Genomic DNA, 18,561 nt, shown 5'->3' on the forward strand with positions numbered 1-18,561 from the left:
ACAACACATTTTTAATGAATATATTATATTGTGATATTCGGATATACAATTCAGAAATTATATACAAGACAGTGACAGACAGAGAGAGAGAGAAAGTGTTGAGACCGTTCTTCCCTCAGAGGAAGACTCTCTCTCACTCTGCTTCGGGGGGAATACTGCATGTGCAAATTGCAATTCAAAAAGTAATTTTCAGTCACGATGACATCACTATTTACCTCATTTAAAGGCTGCGTGCCTCACAGTAACTCTAGAATTAATGAGAGAGATTTCATTATGAGACAGAGACATTATGGAGAAATGCATGTGGAATTATTTACTGTGAACTATTTTAAATCCTTACGGCATTTTGGCTGCTCAGTTTATAAAAACTGAAAGAAAAAGAATTTGATGGCCACACTAAGCTAGTATGCAATATGCGGCTAGTGCTATATCCCATGTTACTGTGACATTCTACTCACCTGCTTGGCTACTAGATGATGTCAGGCATTTCCCACAATTAATCATTACTTAATTACAATAGGTCTGTCTGTCAGGACAAGAAAACTATGAACAGAAGCTTTTAGGACGTTGTGTCTTGTTCTCATCCTTCTCATGTTCCTTCCCAGTGAGCAAAACCGAGAATCTAGACATCTGGAGGCGTAGACATCTTGTTTGAGAGACGTTTTGATGTAAATAGAACGAGTTGGCCCCAATTTTGATCAGGTTTTATAACCTGGCTGCATAATAGCTGGCTATGAAACTTTCACTTCTAGACCAAAAGTAGCCGTGTCTTCACCTGAACACTACAGCGGCGTTTCCTTCGCTTTGCACCACACCAGCGTTCACGCTGCTATTCTACTCTCAGCTGCTGGGGATTTTGCTGCCTCCATAACACTACACAATCGCCGTCTAATCTCCTCTGATTGTCTCAGGTAGTAGAATGATTTTTAATTTCATTATGAAGCACTGCTTGTAATTAAAGAAGAATTGATTAATCCCCTGATTTCTGATTTTGATCATCAGGACGGTTCTATGACAGTTTCCTTTTTGGAAAATATAGCAAGCTGCAAACTAGTACAACACAAAACAGGGCTTGTTGGTCCATCCCCTCAGTCTCCGTACTCTTAAAAACGGCGTTAAGCGTGTACATTGATGCGTTTGTATGACATGCAGGCCCAGCGAACGGCGCCTTGTTGTTTTAAGGGGTGTGCAGAGAGGCCTTGAGGTGATGGCTCAGTGAAACGCAGGCAGCGACTGGAGGACCGGGCCATTGGGACAAACGAGGGTCTCCTTCCCTAAGGAGGAGATCAGATGGCCTCGCTGTGGAGATGAGTGTGGGCGTGGAGATGGATCATCTGTGACAGACACACTCTTCTCACTCAAGTAATCTTCTCAAGGGTTTTTACCGAGGAATTTGTCTAACAGTCTCTTAATAGAGAAGCCCCAGTGTGGCAATAAAGTGGTTATAATTTTCACAGTGCTACTGTCTGATGGTATTTAAGATTCCCCCATTATGACGTTGCATCATTTAAAAGCTTTATGGCTACTGTTGCACTCAATAATGGTCTTCTGTGAAGAATAGCGGGCGAAAGACTGGTATAATGCTCTGAAATCTCTATTTTATTGTTTAAAAAATACAAATAATAAAAAAAATACTTTTTTTCAGTGAACTACAGTCTTAAATGACTAGATGTGGTGTGCCTTGAATCAACAGAGGTAAAGTACAATTTCCCCCAGTATAACGACAATGCCTCATCAAATTTACAAATCTACGGTGATCTAATAATTAAAATAATATTTGCAAATAATAATTGCATTGTTATTTTTTATGATGTGTCCGGATAAGTAATTATATATAGGTTCAATAAAAAAAGAAAAGTATACAAAACAGAACTTTATCGTAGTCCCTACGATTTAATGTTTAGTATTAATCCAACACTGTGCTAATATGAGTTCAGAATCAAAAGGGATAAAGTGTACTCTTCCAAAGTTAGTTAAATTCCCATCATTTTTCTGTGTAGCCTCTCTTAATCAAGAAGGAGTATGTGATTATCAAATAAATAATCAAATAAACCACCCATTCAAGATGCATGTAATCAGCCCACAAATATGGACTTCAGAAATTAATCAAATACATATTTTTGTGCCATAATTTCAAAACTGTACAGTGTGTACATTCTGGTGCTCGATGGGAGGAACTAAGGTAACTGACCTTGATCAAGGATAATGCAGCCATACACTGCCCGAAAGCTGTACAGCATGTGACCCAAAAGCAGTGCCAACAGAAGCCTACCAGCCCTGCCCGCTGCTCAGAGAACACCGCTGCTAGAGGGCATCGCACGGCCATTTGAGCCCGCCCCACGCTGCTGGCCTGCGGGCGGCTGCCCGGGCACGGAGCGTATACCGAAACGGAGAATAGGAACGGCTCCCCACATGTATAATGCAGCTGGCAAATCTGCAAGGCAGATGTGCAGCATTCAAAGGTGATGAACCCCAGGACAGGCAGCCGAATATCAACCCCAGAGTGACATGCAGGAGTGAAATCCACATTCATTGTACTATGGAAAATGGTCCTCTTTCAACAGGTTCAAATGAAAAATGTACGTTTAATTCACACTTAACTCACACTACGAACTATTTGAATAAAACTATGTTTAGGCTGATATAAATTTCACAATGAGTTTGTACAATGAGTTCATATTATGAAGTGGCAGTGTAGTATAATGGGTAGCAAAGCAGACTTGTAACTTAAAGGGTGCAGGTTCAATTCTGTTGATAATGGCAGTTAACCTGAATTGCCTCAGTACAATATATTCAGTTTTATCAGTGGATACAATGAAATAATGCAAAAACTTGGGTAAGTCACTCTGGATAAGAGTGTCTGCTAAATGCCAGTAATATTCTCTTTTATATTCTCTTTTCTATGGTCTAAGATACTGATAAGAAATACCATTGGAAAATACAGAGAGCCTATTCCCCCTAGTATTTATTTGGAAATTGACAGAAAAATTGAAGAAGGGACTGAGTTGTTGGGTGGGGTGCTGGTAAGGCACTGTTATAGTACACAGATGAGCCCGACGAGCTTGTATTGAAACTGGACTGTAATACTGCTGACTGTGGCTACCAGTGCCTCAGGGAAATGCAGAGCTGGCTCAAGCATCATTCGGGGATGGGAGGGTTTCAGTCAGCCCTGATGGCAGCGTCTCACCACGCAGCAGTGACCCCTGCTGGTCTGGGTGTTGAACTGCGCATGAAGAGTTTTTTCTCCAGCTCACTTCTGTGGCAGCTAGGCATGCGAAGCACAGCGTGTTGAGGAGCGGCAGCAGGTGCTTCAGAGCAGAGCACGTGCCCGCCCGCACTCTCCTGACTCAGCAGTGTGGGCTGCGATGAGTACTGCAGAGTAAGCATGACTCGGCATTCTGAATCTGAAATAAGAAGCAAAAGGCATAAAAAGAGATGAAGGAATTTAATCCAGTCCAAGAATTAATGCCAGATAGCAACGTGTCGACGCTGAGCTCACCGTGTTATGTTGAGCAGCAGGAGCTGACATTTGTCACACCGCTAAGAGCAAACTTTGTAATCGACACCTTTTTGGGCGGAAGATAACTTTGCTATCGGTGAATAAGAGAGACTCGGAAAGGGGAGAGCCGGTGGAAACATTTATATTTATGAAGGCTGTCGCCCTCAACGAGCAAAGGAGAAAGTGGAGAAAAATAGAATTAATTTCTCACGGTCTTTTCAGCGCGAAGGCTCGATAACCTGAAAGTACTCCCTGTCACTGAACGCCATCGAATGGGAACTTTAAAGAAAAATAACTGCAGTGTTTCAGCGAGGATGGTGGCTGTGGAAACTCCATTTGTCACTGAGACAAGTAAATGGCATAGAGGAAGAAATGTTGTTAAACACACTTCAGGAGAAGAGATTCATGGCGCTGTGACACTCATTCGCCGGTTCTTCTATTGTACAGTAAATTGCTATGATTTTAATATTTTCTTATTCAAAATTGCTGCTGCTTGTTATAGACTATGAATGGGTGTGTGCGTAAAAATTAATTCTTGCTTACTGGAAATCTCACAGCTGTGGCTTGGATTTAATGAACTTTTGTCTAACATTCAATCAGAATTAGACACAAAAGCTTTTTTTTCCCCTCTTATTTTCTAGTCTTGACTTGTCCAGTGACCACTGGGTATTATGAACATGTGCAAGTCTGCATTGAAAAGAAACAAAAGAAACACTTGAATTTAACTCAAGGTCTAAGAAAAACTACTGGTCGAATCTAGGTCTATACCTTCCCGGGGTGGTTTTTTATTTTTCTTCTTTTGGTTAATGACCAAAAGTTATTTCTCATCCCCATTGGTCCGTTCCACCGACTTTTGCACCCTCAGGTTGAACGAGGGGGAGTCTCAGCCTGAACATCGATTCATCAGACGCCCTGCGCCCTCTGTACCTGTCCTGCTGACGGCACGGGGGCGGGCCCGGGGAGCCAGTCACGTCCGCAGAGGAGAGAGGACAGCGCTGGAGAGAGAGAGAGAGGACAGCGCTGGAGAGAGAGAGAGGACAGCGCTGGAGAGAGAGAGAGAGGACAGGGCTGGAGAGAGAGAGAGAGAGAGCAGCGCTGGAGAGAGAGAGAGAGAACAGCGCTGGAGAGAGAGAGAGAACAGCGCTGGAGAGAGAGAGAGAGAACAGCGCTGGAGAGAGAGAGAGAGGACAGCGCTGGAGAGAGAGAGAGAGGACAGCGCTGGAGAGAGAGAGAGGACAGAGGGCCGCTCCTCACAGCTCCTCACTGAGAGGCGGGGGACGGGGGCCGCGACAGCGCCTGTCACTTCTGTAGCAGACAAGCTACTCCCCCCGCCGGCTCCCCGGATTTCTCCCAGGGAAACACGCCGTCTGAACTGCCAATCAGTGGCCTGAGAGCTCCAGGCTGCAGGGATGTGCCGGGAGTAGGGAAGCACCCGCAGGCCCGATGGCCCCCGCAAATGAGACGCGCTCAGCCAAATAACCCGCGCGCTCCCAGCCTCTTGTCCTGTCCTCCAGTGTCCTCCAGAGTCCTGAGGGGACGCTCCCACATCAGACCTCATATCACAGGGGAACAGTTTAATTTCTCCAGAAGCCAGTTAATCAACCAGTCGACCAATCAATCACATGTATTCTGGTGCAGTGATATTTACGACCAAGACTGTTGAGTACTCCGAAATGGGGATTGTTTTTACTGGACATAAAAGTAGAACATTTTTTAATCCAAATTAGCCAAATAGAAATGGTCATACACAAGCTGGGTGTGTGGTACAGTAACTGAGATATGAACAAATGACTTTCCTCTACGAAACTTCTACGCGTGTCATCTGAACGAAACAGGTGGTCCTATTTTTCCAGAAAATTCCTTGAAAAAAGCGCCTGCGTGGCCAGCTGCCCCACACAGGCACGGAGCGTGTTATCAGCACTCTGCTCTGCGGCTCCGTTTGATTGGTTGGCTTGAGGGCGCGTCGGGGGTTTAGCCCTTTATCCCTGGTCTGTGGTCAGAAAACAATCAGCTCCGCATGTTAATCTGCAGCAGCTGTTTGCTTGGCTGTGGGTAATCAGACAGGGCTGGGAAAGGGTGCTCAGACCAGGGCTGGGAAAGGGTGCTCAGACCAGGGCTGGGAAAGGGTGCTCAGACAGGGCTGGGAAAGGGTGCTCAGACCAGGGCTGGGAAAGGGTGCTCAGACCAGGGCTGGGAAAGGGTGCTCAGACCAGGGCTGGGAAAGGGTGCTCAGACCAGGGCTGGGAAAGGGTGCTCAGACCAGGGCTGGGAAAGGGTGCTCAGACCAGGGCTGGGAAAGGGTGCTCAGACCAGGGCTGGGAAAGGGTGCTCAGACCAGGGCTGGGAAAGGGTGCTCAGACCAGGGCTGGGAAAGGGTGCTCAGACAGGGCTGGGAAAGGGTGCTCAGACCAGGGCTGGGAAAGGGTGCTCAGACCAGGGCTGGGAAAGGGTGCTCAGACCAGGGCTGGGAAAGGGTGCTCAGACAGGGCTGGAAAGGGTGCTCAGACCAGGGCTGGGAAAGGGTGCTCAGACCAGGGCTGGAAAGGGTGCTCAGACCAGGGCTGGAAAGGGTGCTCAGACCAGGCTGGGAAAGGTGCTCAGACCAGGGCTGGGAAAGGGTGCTCAGACAGGGCTGGAAGGGTGCTCAGACAGGGCTGGGAAAGGGTGCTCAGACCAGGGCTGGGAAAGGGTGCTCAGACCAGGGCTGGGAAAGGGTGCTCAGACCAGGGCTGGGAAAGGGTGCTCAGACCAGGGCTGGGAAAGGGTGCTCAGACCAGGGCTGGGAAAGGGTGCTCAGACAGGGCTGGGAAAGGGTAATCAGACAGGGCTGGGAAAGGGTGCTCAGACCAGGGCTGAGCCTCGCTCCACCGTCACTGACACCAGAGTCCACACATAAGCACCCGCCAGACAACCGCTTCAACAAAATACCCTGAACCACAAACGCACACACAAGCATACACACGCACGCAAGCACTCACATGCACACACACACACGCACACAAACGCACACACAAGCATACGCACGCACGCACGCACTCACATGCACACATACACGCGCACACACAAGCATACGCACGCAAGCACTCACATGCACACATATACACGCGCACACACAATCATACATATACGCACAAACACATACAGTTCAGACGAACAGTATTAAGCCAACTGTGATTTTAAAATAAATAAATACAAACTTTAAGTGTAGATGAATTCAGTTAATTTAAGCACATTTGTTGAATAGCAGACCCACACATCTATGCTTGACGCCTTCTTTAGCCATATTTTTCGCAGCTTTAGTGCCTATTTTATTTACTCTACAGGCAAAAGGTACTAGGCTACTTGTGGTTTTAAATAAAACTGAAGGTAGATGAGATTTCAGACAATTTGCCTACCTCTGTACATTCCTCCCACCCCTTCACCTCCCACTTAGAAAAATGACTGGACAGACTTCCAAGAGTTTGTTTAACAGTAATTACAGCCAAGGAGGGTATTTTGAGAAGTCATGTCTAAGATTATTTTTAACACTCATCTTTATGTGTTACAGTAGGCAGAAATTGCCAGCTATTAAATTAAATTAACTGAAATTGTCTTTAGCTAAAGGTTTTTTTTTTTTTACACCACAGGTGGCCTCATACTTTTGGCCAGCACTCTACACATGTACACACACACACACACTCACTCTCACACACCCACACACACAAACACACATACACACACACACACAGAAATGTACATAAATAAAGTTGTTTTATTTCGCACTTGTTTTAATTAGCACTCCAATGGCATTTGCTCCCCTAAAATGTGTATAAAAGGGCTGTAATTCCTATACGGCTCACCAAAAATGGATGTATTATTATTATCACTGTTTGTCATTGTTTCATTTCAAATCCAAAGTGCAGGACTGCAGAGCCAAAATAACAAAAAATGATGTCACTGTCCCATTTAAGTGTATGTACTGTATACACAGCATGAGATTCAGAATGAGCTTATTGAAGGTGGAATATTAATTTCTTTTTAGAACACTTTTTAAATATTTGGTTAAAATCATGTTTCGCATTCGCAGCACTGGCAGAGCGCTGACTACACTGTTAAGAGAATAGCAGAGATGGGTTTTTTATGTTTTAAACTCAATCATCGACTCAATTTTTCCGTTTAATTTTATGCACATGCTCAATTATGTGCTTGTGGTCAAGACTTGGAAGTTGTGTTAACGTAGGATTCTGCATTTTGACAGATAAGGAAAAAATACACAGTGTTCTATAAACTGAGATATTGGTCTGACGTGTGTTATTTTTGATCATAATATTTACACAACCATTGTTCAATGTTATTTGGCTAAGATAGCTAATGGCAAACAGAGTGGGAACTAAGTTGGGAGTACCTCAGCGGATATGGTTCTAAAAATGTGAACTATCCCTTTAAGAAGTGCATATGGATTATGGTTATCTTTAGGCTACTGAAAATTTTACAGTATGATATGAGGTTAACAGTTTAGCACTGCCGCTTTGCTGTACAAAAAAAAAATAAAATAATTGAGACAAACTGCAGTCGTCCAATTCAAACTATAACTGGCTGGCACCATCAGAAACTCAACACAAATTGCCTTGAAAAGCACCTTCTCTACTCACTCATTTGACAGGCATCCGACAAGCCTTCATTAGCAAAATTATCAGCAATCTCCTTCAAATTCAGCTCCCAAGCTCTGACGCTCTTGACAGGAAGTAGCCAGTCCATTTAATCTCTCCTGTCTGATGCTGCTCCTCAGGTAGTTATCAATTAATTTTAATTTAAAATATGATTTATTCATTTAAACAGCACTATGTTGTTGCTACTGTGCATTAATATGCTTAGTTGGACTCTGCTTTGCTCCCTTCCTCAGCTAGTTAGTTTTGACTGTCAAATTTTAAGGTCAGCTATCTAATAGTTATGACAAATAGACACTTGATATTGGACAACAGCATACACTGACATACTTATCCAGCAATCTTTGCCTATCAGAACATACCCCACCTCCCTGCTCCCCAAGACATGATGTGCTGCACTTGCCTGTCTTCAGGCAGCACACATGCATGTATTTTAAAATACATCGCTCTCTCTCTCTCTCTGTCTCTTCTCATATACTGCACCTTTAAATATCAAGCTTATTCTACTGACTGTGCAGCAGCTGTGACAGAAGGACTGGAGAGAATAACCTTGCAGTGAGAGCCTGATTGTTTGGCATATTCTCAGAGTAGAAAGTGTCGAGTATCTTGGCAGAGAGGAGTAGCTCTCTCATGCATCTATAAAGGCAGCATTAATATTTTCTCATTCATTGGGTCATTATTCCAAAAGGTCTAGATTGTGCAGGCGTGACTGACCGTGACTGAAACTAGTAACCTGATCCTGTTAGCTGCCAGAAGGGCTGTGCTGAAATAGATCTGTGCTGAAAAAGAGGCCTCAAACACACACGCTCTTTCAGCATTTTTCAAACCTGTCGCCAGATCGCTATGCAGGGGTCAGCCTTTGAAAAGCCACTGAAGAAAGAAAGAAAGGGCTAGGTTGCTAAGCTGTGATCAGTCATGTTCCTCTGGGCAAGAGAATCCTCAGAGCCCTCGCAGATCAAGCCCATTGTGACATCACAGTACTGCCTGGAGGCTTCACCTCACATCTGTCCGTCCATAGCCACGCCTCCCGGGTGACTGACACGAGTACTGACATTCCCTTCACCTGTCACAGCTTCCTGGAATCACTCACTTCATTTTATTTTTTACAGACAAGATATTGGAGCCATCAATAATGAAATGAACACTGGTGCAGAATAGTCGTTCATCAAATGCAGTTCACGCCCTCGTGGTTTTCAAAATGTGCTAACGTTCATTACCGAGGCGTGCTTGGATTGTAATTAATCAAGGATTCGTGTTCCGACGGCGTTATATGCATTCAGTCTGATGTAACTGGATTGCTCCATAAATGCAGGTCAGTTTCCAGTTCATGAAGACCTATGGAGGGCGAACAGATGAGTGAAAAGGTCATAGCCTGAGGTTTAGTGGGGATTGGGGGATGGGGAGGTGGTGTCTGAATATCTCTGGCTGCCCTTTCTCTGGCACTAAATATCCTGACATTTTCATATAGGAAGGGGGGGGGGAACAATCAGCAGTGCGAGATCTGGAAGTAATGCAATCTTCACTATGCTGGAGGTAACTTTGAGAGGATTCTGGGATTTGATTGTGTGTAGAAGCTGTTCAGTGCCAGCAGTCCATGTAAAGTTCCCTTTTCTATGTGCTATAATGTGTGTAATATACATGCATACCACAACATCTCACATATACTCAGATGTAACAGAAGGTAGGAGTTTGCAGAGGATCGTGTTTCCTATTGAATTTAACGATAACGATCCCTCTTACATCTCGCTCTGCCCCCTCCCCCAAAATCTCCGCCCCTCACTGCCACAGAGCAAAGTAAACTTTTACAGTCACATCTGTTCACTGTTCCAAATGAGAGGTCTACATCACGCCGTAATGTCGAACATTATGTCTACATCTGCCGTGCTGTAAAACACGCTTTTAAAAGCCTCGGCTGTCTGGCTGTTTTCTCCACTCTCGCTAATAGCTGGACCAGGAAGGATGGCAGCTTTCCAGAGGAGCTAGCTTTAGTGCCTTATGAAGGCTGGGAGCCAGCTTTCTTCTGCTGCTTTGGACTTTTTCTGTTCCTCTTCAGAGTTCCTCCGCAGTCCAAACGCAGTCCAGTTACAGTATCACTACATGCATGCAATACTGATCCGTTATTTTTTTTCTGAAACATATTGTCCTGGAAATAATTTACTGTGTGACTATGCGAAAACATGTTTTCATTTGTGTACTGTAAATAATGTGTTATTTCCAGGTTTGTGCACAATTTTTTTAGGTTATATTTTGTTAACACTACAGTTCCACTTTGACAACTTATGTCAGTGTAATTTGAGTTGGGACATCTTGTATACTGAACCTTACCATGGACTGCATCTTGCAAATCGCCCTTAAGTCTCCTTTTACTAAACTTGAAGAGATTAAGCATCTCAAGATTTTCCTCAAAACTTATCATTCATACCAGTAACCAATTTACAAGGATCTTGCTCTTGAGCCACTCAACAATCCGGCAACGGTGGCAGACAAAATCACTCTAGAAACCACTTTCCAGAAGTGTGATCATCCTGCAACAGCTCACACAGCTGCGGCCATAGTATTTTTCTGTCATTCCCCGCAAGTCCAGCTACTTCTGAGGCAGAGACACCAAGACCAGAACTTGAAAAAGACACAAGGTGGTTTCAAACAGCTAGCAGCAGAAACCAGAGAGGAGAAACAAGGCACTATTAATTAAAAGGTCATTAGTAACATAAAAAAAGAACAACCAGGTGCAGAATCAATCGGTTTATAATCACCTAATAAGCTTTTCTAAATGGCAATATCTAACAGAAAACAACCATTGCACTAGGCAATATTTTATTTATATCTTAGGACAAAATACAACACAAATTTATCCGGAAGTGGATTAGAATAAACTACAGTTAACATTGGAAACATAACAATGGAAGCAAGCTATCTAACGACGGCTAGGATTGCTCATGAGAGGGTTAAAACCACAAAACGGTGGCTGAATTAGCTAACCAGGTGCTAGTCAAGTGCTTAATGGAGGGGAAAAAAATTAAATCCCCCTCTGTCCCCTAACAGCATCAAAATAGTCCACCTTAGGAGCAAAACCATCTTACCGTGTTTATTACGTGGGTTTTAAAAACGCAAATTAATATCAAATACATCCTTGAAAGCACAATACAATCCACCCACAAACTTTTCTCTCTCTCTCCCACACCAAACAGGAAGTATGTATCAGGCGCGAGCAATCAAGCAAGAGCAATCAGCAATCAAGGACCCAACAACCCTTATTCTGGAATATTTGAACGACCTGAATGATTCATGGCCAAGTACATAGTTTGCATACAATGATAACTTGGTAAAAATATGTAAACAAAATCTATTTTTTAAAAATAAAAAAAGCTAAATCCTTACAAATCATTAGTTATCCTCGTCATCATCATCATAAAACTTTATAGAGCACCTTTCATACAATGAAACAAGCACCTCAAAGAGTTTCACAATGGAGTAAATAAACAATACATTGATATAGATGATTTTTACACAATATGTGCTTCAGCTCTCAGTAGTTCTGTTCTGTGAGCTTGTGTGGCCTACTGCTTCATGGCTGAGCTGTTGTTGCTCCGAGATGTTTCCACTTCATGATAACAGTACTTACAGTTGACCAAGGCAGCTCTGGCAGGGCAGAAATTCGATGAACTGACTTGTTGAAAAGGTGGCATCCTATGACAGTGTCTTCAGTACAACCCATTCTACTACCAGCGTTGGTCTATGGAGATTGCATGGCTGTATGCTTGTTTTTATGCATCTGTTAGCAATGGGTGTGGCTGAAGTAGCCAAACCCACTAATTAGGAGTGTCCACATATTTTCGGTCATGTAGTGTACATACAAAATCAAATAAGAGGTAGAGATGTTATTGATGGTGCTGAGTGTGGGAGAGCATTAGGATTCTAGCTACCCTCTGTGCTTTCTCTTGATTAAGTCCAAGCTCTCCGAGGGCCTGTGGGTTCCATGATGGATGGGGTGGCCTTACACATGCCAGTTCATAATTACATCTGTGCTGTGGTCTGTTTAGACTTTGTGTGTGAGAGTATATCTTTCAGTCTTGAGACACCAGAACGTTCCACATCACACAACAGAGACATGGCCAGAGAGAATATCTTCCTGTAAGCCCGACCATGCACAAATCACTGAGAGTAAGGTTTGTGACACGAGATGAATTGGGCTCAGATTAGAAAATCCTATGTTCCCATTCCTGCACTGTGTCTTATGTCAGGGTTGATGATATTGAGTTACTATTACACCCTGGCTTCCATGTTGACAGTTAATCAGCCTCGCCTTGAAAAGGAGAATCAATTTATTTTTATTTACAATCAAAACATATGGTATCTTTGTTGATCTGCAGTAGATTGAAAAATTTCATCTCACATGACATTGTGAAATTCTTGTGCCTGTTTATTGATTTCCTCTTCCTTGAACTGTTCGTGAAATGATTCGATTAAAGATCACCCGGCTGAAAAAAATGTGGATGCCCTTGGACACTATATTTCACCCCAACGTCAATGACAGTTTTGCAGATGTCTCTGTGACACTAGTGATGTTGACCAAAGGAAAATCTATCAGTCCACTCAACTAGACTCCCATTGCATTTGAACAAAGCAAAGCTTTAGTTCATTACAGTCTTCACCAGAACAATATAAATGCCTTGCTGTGCACAACAAATGGATTCTTACAGGAACTCGCCGTTTGAGATGTATGGACTCTTTAAGATTCTTTTTTCCTTTCATTTTTCATGCTTGTATATATTTACAACATATTGAGTCCAGGGCAGGTGTTTTGATGCAGTAAAATGATATGATCATTAAGAGAGGGAATGCAAGACCAGTGAGATCAAAAACAAAAATAAAAGAACAGGATGTTTACACCTTGTACTTTACAGTATGAAATGGCTGTTTTACTTCCTCTGCCAGCAGAACTTTGCAAACACTGCTGTAAATTCTCCAGATCTCCTGTGTTGGATCAGTTTGTCTCAGTTTGTACAGGTGTCTGAGGTGAGGTGGAGAAAAATGGAAATGTCTCCCTTTGAATTCCATTGCTTTTGCTAGCATTAACATTAAATACATTTAACAACTTGAACCTGATTCATAATCTTCCAGCTGGTGACATTATCTTCCCAGTCTATTTAATATGAGTAATACTACTGAATAAAGGTGGTCTGAATACTGATGGGAGAGAGAGGATGCTTAATAGAAAGTACTATTGCTGTTCTGTTTACCTTAAGATTGCATTAAAAATTAGAAAAAATATAAATTAAAAATATGGGTGATCAGTGATTTCTCGGGGGACCAGTTGTTATTGTCATAGTGAATGGCCTCTGATTCTGCCTGTCCACACAGGTTACAATATGTCGGTTCCCTGGACAAGGCCATTTACTGCTCCAATGTACAAATGAAAATTTAATTACAGCAATATCTCAGACTCTTACAACAACAAGAACAGAAAGGCAGCAGAGCACTTTGGCATTGTAATTGTCTCTTAAATGAATGCCTGGCTAAAAAAAGTGCTTATGCTTATCTGTAAATTCTAAATAAAATGCAGACTGTGTTTTGGTCTTTGCAATTTAGCGGAGGTTTATTATCCGTTGGATAACGGTTACCTCCCCCTTTGCAGGCCCTCTTTATGCTAAATATCAACCAAGGAACACTAACAATCGCACGGCTGTCATTTATGAACCTGGGGAACGGCAGAGCTCCTGTCACACTGGGATGAAGACGGGCATTATGGGGTCGGTGCAGTACAGTTTCACCCAGATGCCGTGCGTGCTGTTTAAATAGGCTGTAGTTATTAAGCAGTATCGATCCTGGGCACACGAGGATAAGCTTCGAAGTGGACGAGTTATGTCTCATTCCTACTCGTCTCCCCCGCCTCTCGGCAAAATGCGGATTCACTTTGGCCAGCATGCCCTGAAGCTCCCCAGCGTTAATTAACCTTCAGTCTAACTGCCTCAGCATCCCCTACATTAACTATGCCTCTGCCTTTTTGGCAAATTGGTCTTATTCTCTTATCCAAAATCACTCCACAGCAGGGTCCTCACATCCTAAGGGTGTTAGAGTGCAAGCTATTCGCTTTGCCTGAAATTTTCAATGTTTACTTTTTACTTTTGGGTTCCCATTGCCTTTCATTTGACCGTATCTGTTAAAATGCATTTATAGCTATGAGGCTGCGCTTTTCAGATAGTGTGCTCATGCATGCACATGTGAGTGTATGCATTCCTGTGAGTAAAGGATTCTTCTTGTGTGTGTGTGTGTGTGTGTGTGTGTGTGTGTGTGAGCTCCATTTTTGGAACTGCTGACAATACTTTAGGTCCTTAAACATTAATGAGAGAGTGAAAGAATGTGCTCTGATAGTGTGATAGATTAGATGAGTAGGAATGAGTCTTACTATCGCAAGCTAGGAACATCACAGAGTAACACATCTAATAATCGCAAATTCAGAATCCAGCTTTACATTTTCTGTCCCTGCCCTGTAAACCATAAATAAAGACGCCAGTCTTTACAACGCAGCGTGTTCAAGCCTTTAATGAATCCACTCCCCTGCTTCAGTTTGAGCTAGCACTCCAAATCTAATTTCCCCAGCCACTCCTGAGCCCAATATCCCAGAAAAGGGATGTTTGTGTTGCCTTCTGCCAGCTTTTGTGCGTGTTGTGCTTTGGGCTGAAAAGGAACGGCAAAAGCCACAATAGACGTGTCAAATAGAAAAGAACCGGCAGAGATTCATTTACTGAGACCCGTGTAGGAGAAAGAGGAGGTGCGTATTTGTGTTAGCTTGGCAGTGCCAGTCAGTCTTTGCAAGCCAGCTGATAGAAAGCGCTTTGAATGAGATTACCTTCTGAAATCGCCCTCGATCTCTCCGCCAGCCATGATGAGATCTCTGCAAAAGTCTGATTTGGCTCGTGGAAAAAAAGAATGCAATATGCTGCTGCAGGCCTTTGTGTTCTGAGGGGGTGAGGAGTCCAGGCAAAGTCCATCATCACAATATTGGATGGGACATCCTGGGCGAACCATATGAAGAAATGCTAACCTGGTGCAGCAGAGCTTATTGTTTTGTGAAATGGCACTTTGTCTAAAATAAATATTTACCACATTTACAATTATTAAAGAATGTCTGGCAATGGTATAATTCATAGCAAAACATGAAACGGCATAAAGCAACAAAGCTGAAATAACAAAACAAAATCAGCACTCAACATAGTTAATGAGTATCAACAGCTTAATCTCTCAGATCAAATCTCACTTCAGACATAGCTAAAGGCAGAAAGTCAAACGACCAATCTTGAGTGCTGCCACCTTATTGAAAAAAGATGATTAACAATGCTGAAATACAAACACAGTAGGCTACTCACAAAAGCAATGACACATTATCAGTTATTGTATAACTATGTATAAAAATACATCTATATATTCTATTCCTTAAATAGAATCTATAGTTATATTTCAGTTGGTATTTAAAAAAACCTGCAGATGTACAAACTTTTCAGTAATGCATAAGACATGATCTAGTCAAATGTCTTAAACCAGAAGGGAGCTCATATTTAAATGTCTTTCCTTTAGTGTTGGTGGGCTGTGTCCTGCACATTAATGCATTGGTCTACTCAGTGAATATTTGGTGGTTGACAGGCTAGAAATGATGTTTTCCGACTGCACACAAACCAGCGCGATAGCTGCTTTATGGAGCAGAGGCTCATGGGTACAGTGCGGTATAACAGCTCGGTGACAAGTGGAATGAATCGGCTTAACCTTTCGCAGTAGTAATTAACTATTTAATTGAATTTATAGACACGGTCGCGCAAACCCAGTGCCGCTGCCTTAATTAAGCTGTGGCCCATGTTTCACAGCTGAGAGGAGAAGACTGACAAGGCGCAGTGATGTCACCCTGGAGCGTACTGCGCTGTGATTGGTCAGACACTGCCATTTTAAGGAGTTTGAGGGAAGCTTTATTGCTGCCAGCATCGCTTAGGACACCTATGGCATTTGAAATGCATATAAATTACAGGAAACCACGTATAGTCTAGATGTATCACTTGTTATAATTTCAGCTGTCAGAAGCTAATAGCTTAAAATTAATTAAAGAAAGCAATTGAAAATAATTGATTGCCTCGGTAAAACCGAAAATGTCTCTGTCTCCATTTGTGATGATGACCAATCTGCAGAGAAGTCCTAAAATGTGTACCAGGCTACCAAGTGTGAAATAACACAGGGGGCAGACAGTATAGCTTCTTCAGCACAAGTTCAGCAAAAGGTTCTTTTTTTTATTTATTACTGTTTATTTTTAAATAAACAAATGAATAATGTTCCCATTTTTAACAGCCATTTTTGAAATTGAAAACATGGATGTTGTGTTACTATCCCGGGTGAATTGAAGAACAGATTGAAGAAAAGGTTAGCTTCATAATTTGGTATTTTATGCACATTGCTATTATTACATTGTGAAATGGGTTTGAAAAATGCCACAGCATGTTTTTGATGCTGATCAGATTTGATTAAGGAAGCGCCATGCATCAGTCAAAACAACTGCTCGTGACAGTTCTATGTATAACCATAATGACTTTGTAGGCTTAAGTGTTTGGTGGTGATATTTAGGAAGAGCCATATAATTGGCATTAATCAACATCTTAAACAAACAAAGGGATCTGCTTTTCAGGAGCGTATGTATTTATTGCACTTTATATTGATAAACGGAAAAATAATAACTTCACTTTTTAGCAATCTCCTGTGGTAATACCACTCCATCCGTCCATTTCAGAAACATTAGTGAGCTGCAGAATGCCATATGGTTCAGGGGGAAAGAGGGGGCTACATGGGGGGTAGCACACACACACACACACACACATATACCAGGGTACCAATCCTGCAGCGCTTACTGAGATCTCTGATTAATCTCAATAAACAGCGACCTGCCTGTTGATAATTTTTTTTCATAGCTAGAGGCAGAGTCTTTCACAGACTGCATGCTTTTAAATGTTAAGAAATAGTGCAAATGAATATCAGTGTCGGTCTATAATCTACTGATCTGCCCATTATTTGAAGTTTCAGCTGAATCATGCATGTCCTCTGGGGTGGTGAAGCATTTTTAAATGATGTCTTATTATAGCAATCTGGGCGATATTTGCCAGACATGATGGATTCAAGATTTGACATTTCCCTGAAAACATCATTTTCGCTTCGCGCTGTGACATTTTCTATTTGTGATTGCATTCGTTCTTTTTACACAGAGCGTTGCCCGCATGACAATGGTACAGCCACCGTGCACATCTTTAGAAAGCCGCGTACGGGCTTCTGCCGTTGTCCTTATTGATTTTGCTTTTGTTCTGCTTTAGGGCATGTTTTGAGAGGTCGGGGACGGTTGGGAGTGCGAGAGGTAAATGGAAGCGAAAGTGCGAGTTGTCTGTGTGATTGCTAATTAAAGAAAAAAGAAATCACAGAAAAAGCGAGACACAAAGGTGAAGGGAAAGAGACTCTTCAACGTGAGCTCTGTCACGCTGACATGACAAGCTGACGTAGACGGTGAGAATACAGGGAATTCATCACCTGTCTGCAGAGCTGCCGGTTAATAAGACTTAATCACAATCAAGAAGAGGCTGAGTTTCAAAACCCGCCTGGTGAATTCCTTTTAAAGATAGACTTGTTCATATTTTTGGGTTGGAGAGAAGTAATAAACTGTGTACATCTGGCACTGCACTGCAAACTTAAAAAGAAGACTGTGCTTTTTTCCAGTCTTAAGTGAACTCATTTCACAATTCAGTGGTGTAGCTGACTGTATCCCCACAGTTTAAAGTTAAAGTGTATTTAACGCTACCCATGGGGTCCAGATGCGACTGGGTGAGGGGAGGCTGAATGCTTGTGATCGAGAGAGAGGAAACCCCCCCCCCCCCCATTAAAACAGCGTGACCTCATTTCCTGTCACACTTCAGCAGCTCTGCGTGTCCGTGTTGATCTGATATCCCAGGAGCCCTAGCCCTGGGGCTGACCCCCTTCACCGGGGCACTGATGGGAGGTACAGTAAGTGCTGTACAGTGTAACGCTATAATGCGCTGCTTCACTGAGAGGTGTGTGAAGGCCTGGAGAATTCAGAAAGGCTGAATAAGATGACACACTGACTGCAGAACAAGCTCAAGGCGAGGGACGCAGCCGTGCAGAGTACATGCGTTAAAGCCTTCCCAGAATTCCTGAGCTCACGCACTGCTTCTCTGCTATACTGACTCACCCTGATTTAGCACCAACTGTTGCCTCGTCAAATGTCCTCCAATAAAAAAACAATTTTATGTCACCTTACTATATCACCAGTTCCAGTAAAATGTTTGTGAGCCGGACTTATCATGGGTAACAGGTGTCGCAGCCCCTCAAAAACATATTAAACCGTTTTACGATGAGACCATGAACACAAGGACATTT

General features: G+C 42.9%; 1 long non-coding RNA gene across 6 annotated transcripts in view; it reads left to right on the forward strand.

Moving 5' to 3' along the window:
* Positions 1-18,561, forward strand: part of LOC135244847 (uncharacterized) — a 94,007-nt gene that overhangs the window by 19,478 nt on the left and 55,968 nt on the right. Inside the window, exon 3 of one of the 6 annotated variants that reach the window (XR_010327075.1) lies at positions 4,365-4,551. The exons of 3 other annotated variants lie outside the window; for them this stretch is intronic. This is a non-coding gene — a long non-coding RNA (uncharacterized LOC135244847). Of the gene's footprint in view, positions 1-1,152; positions 1,460-4,364; positions 4,552-18,561 lie in introns of those variants that run through there. 2 more of the 6 variants (XR_010327074.1, XR_010327073.1) reach the window with 2 other exon arrangements.

This window comes from Anguilla rostrata, chromosome 18, assembly GCF_018555375.3.
Source record: "Anguilla rostrata isolate EN2019 chromosome 18, ASM1855537v3, whole genome shotgun sequence".
Classification (NCBI taxonomy): domain Eukaryota; kingdom Metazoa; phylum Chordata; class Actinopteri; order Anguilliformes; family Anguillidae; genus Anguilla; species Anguilla rostrata.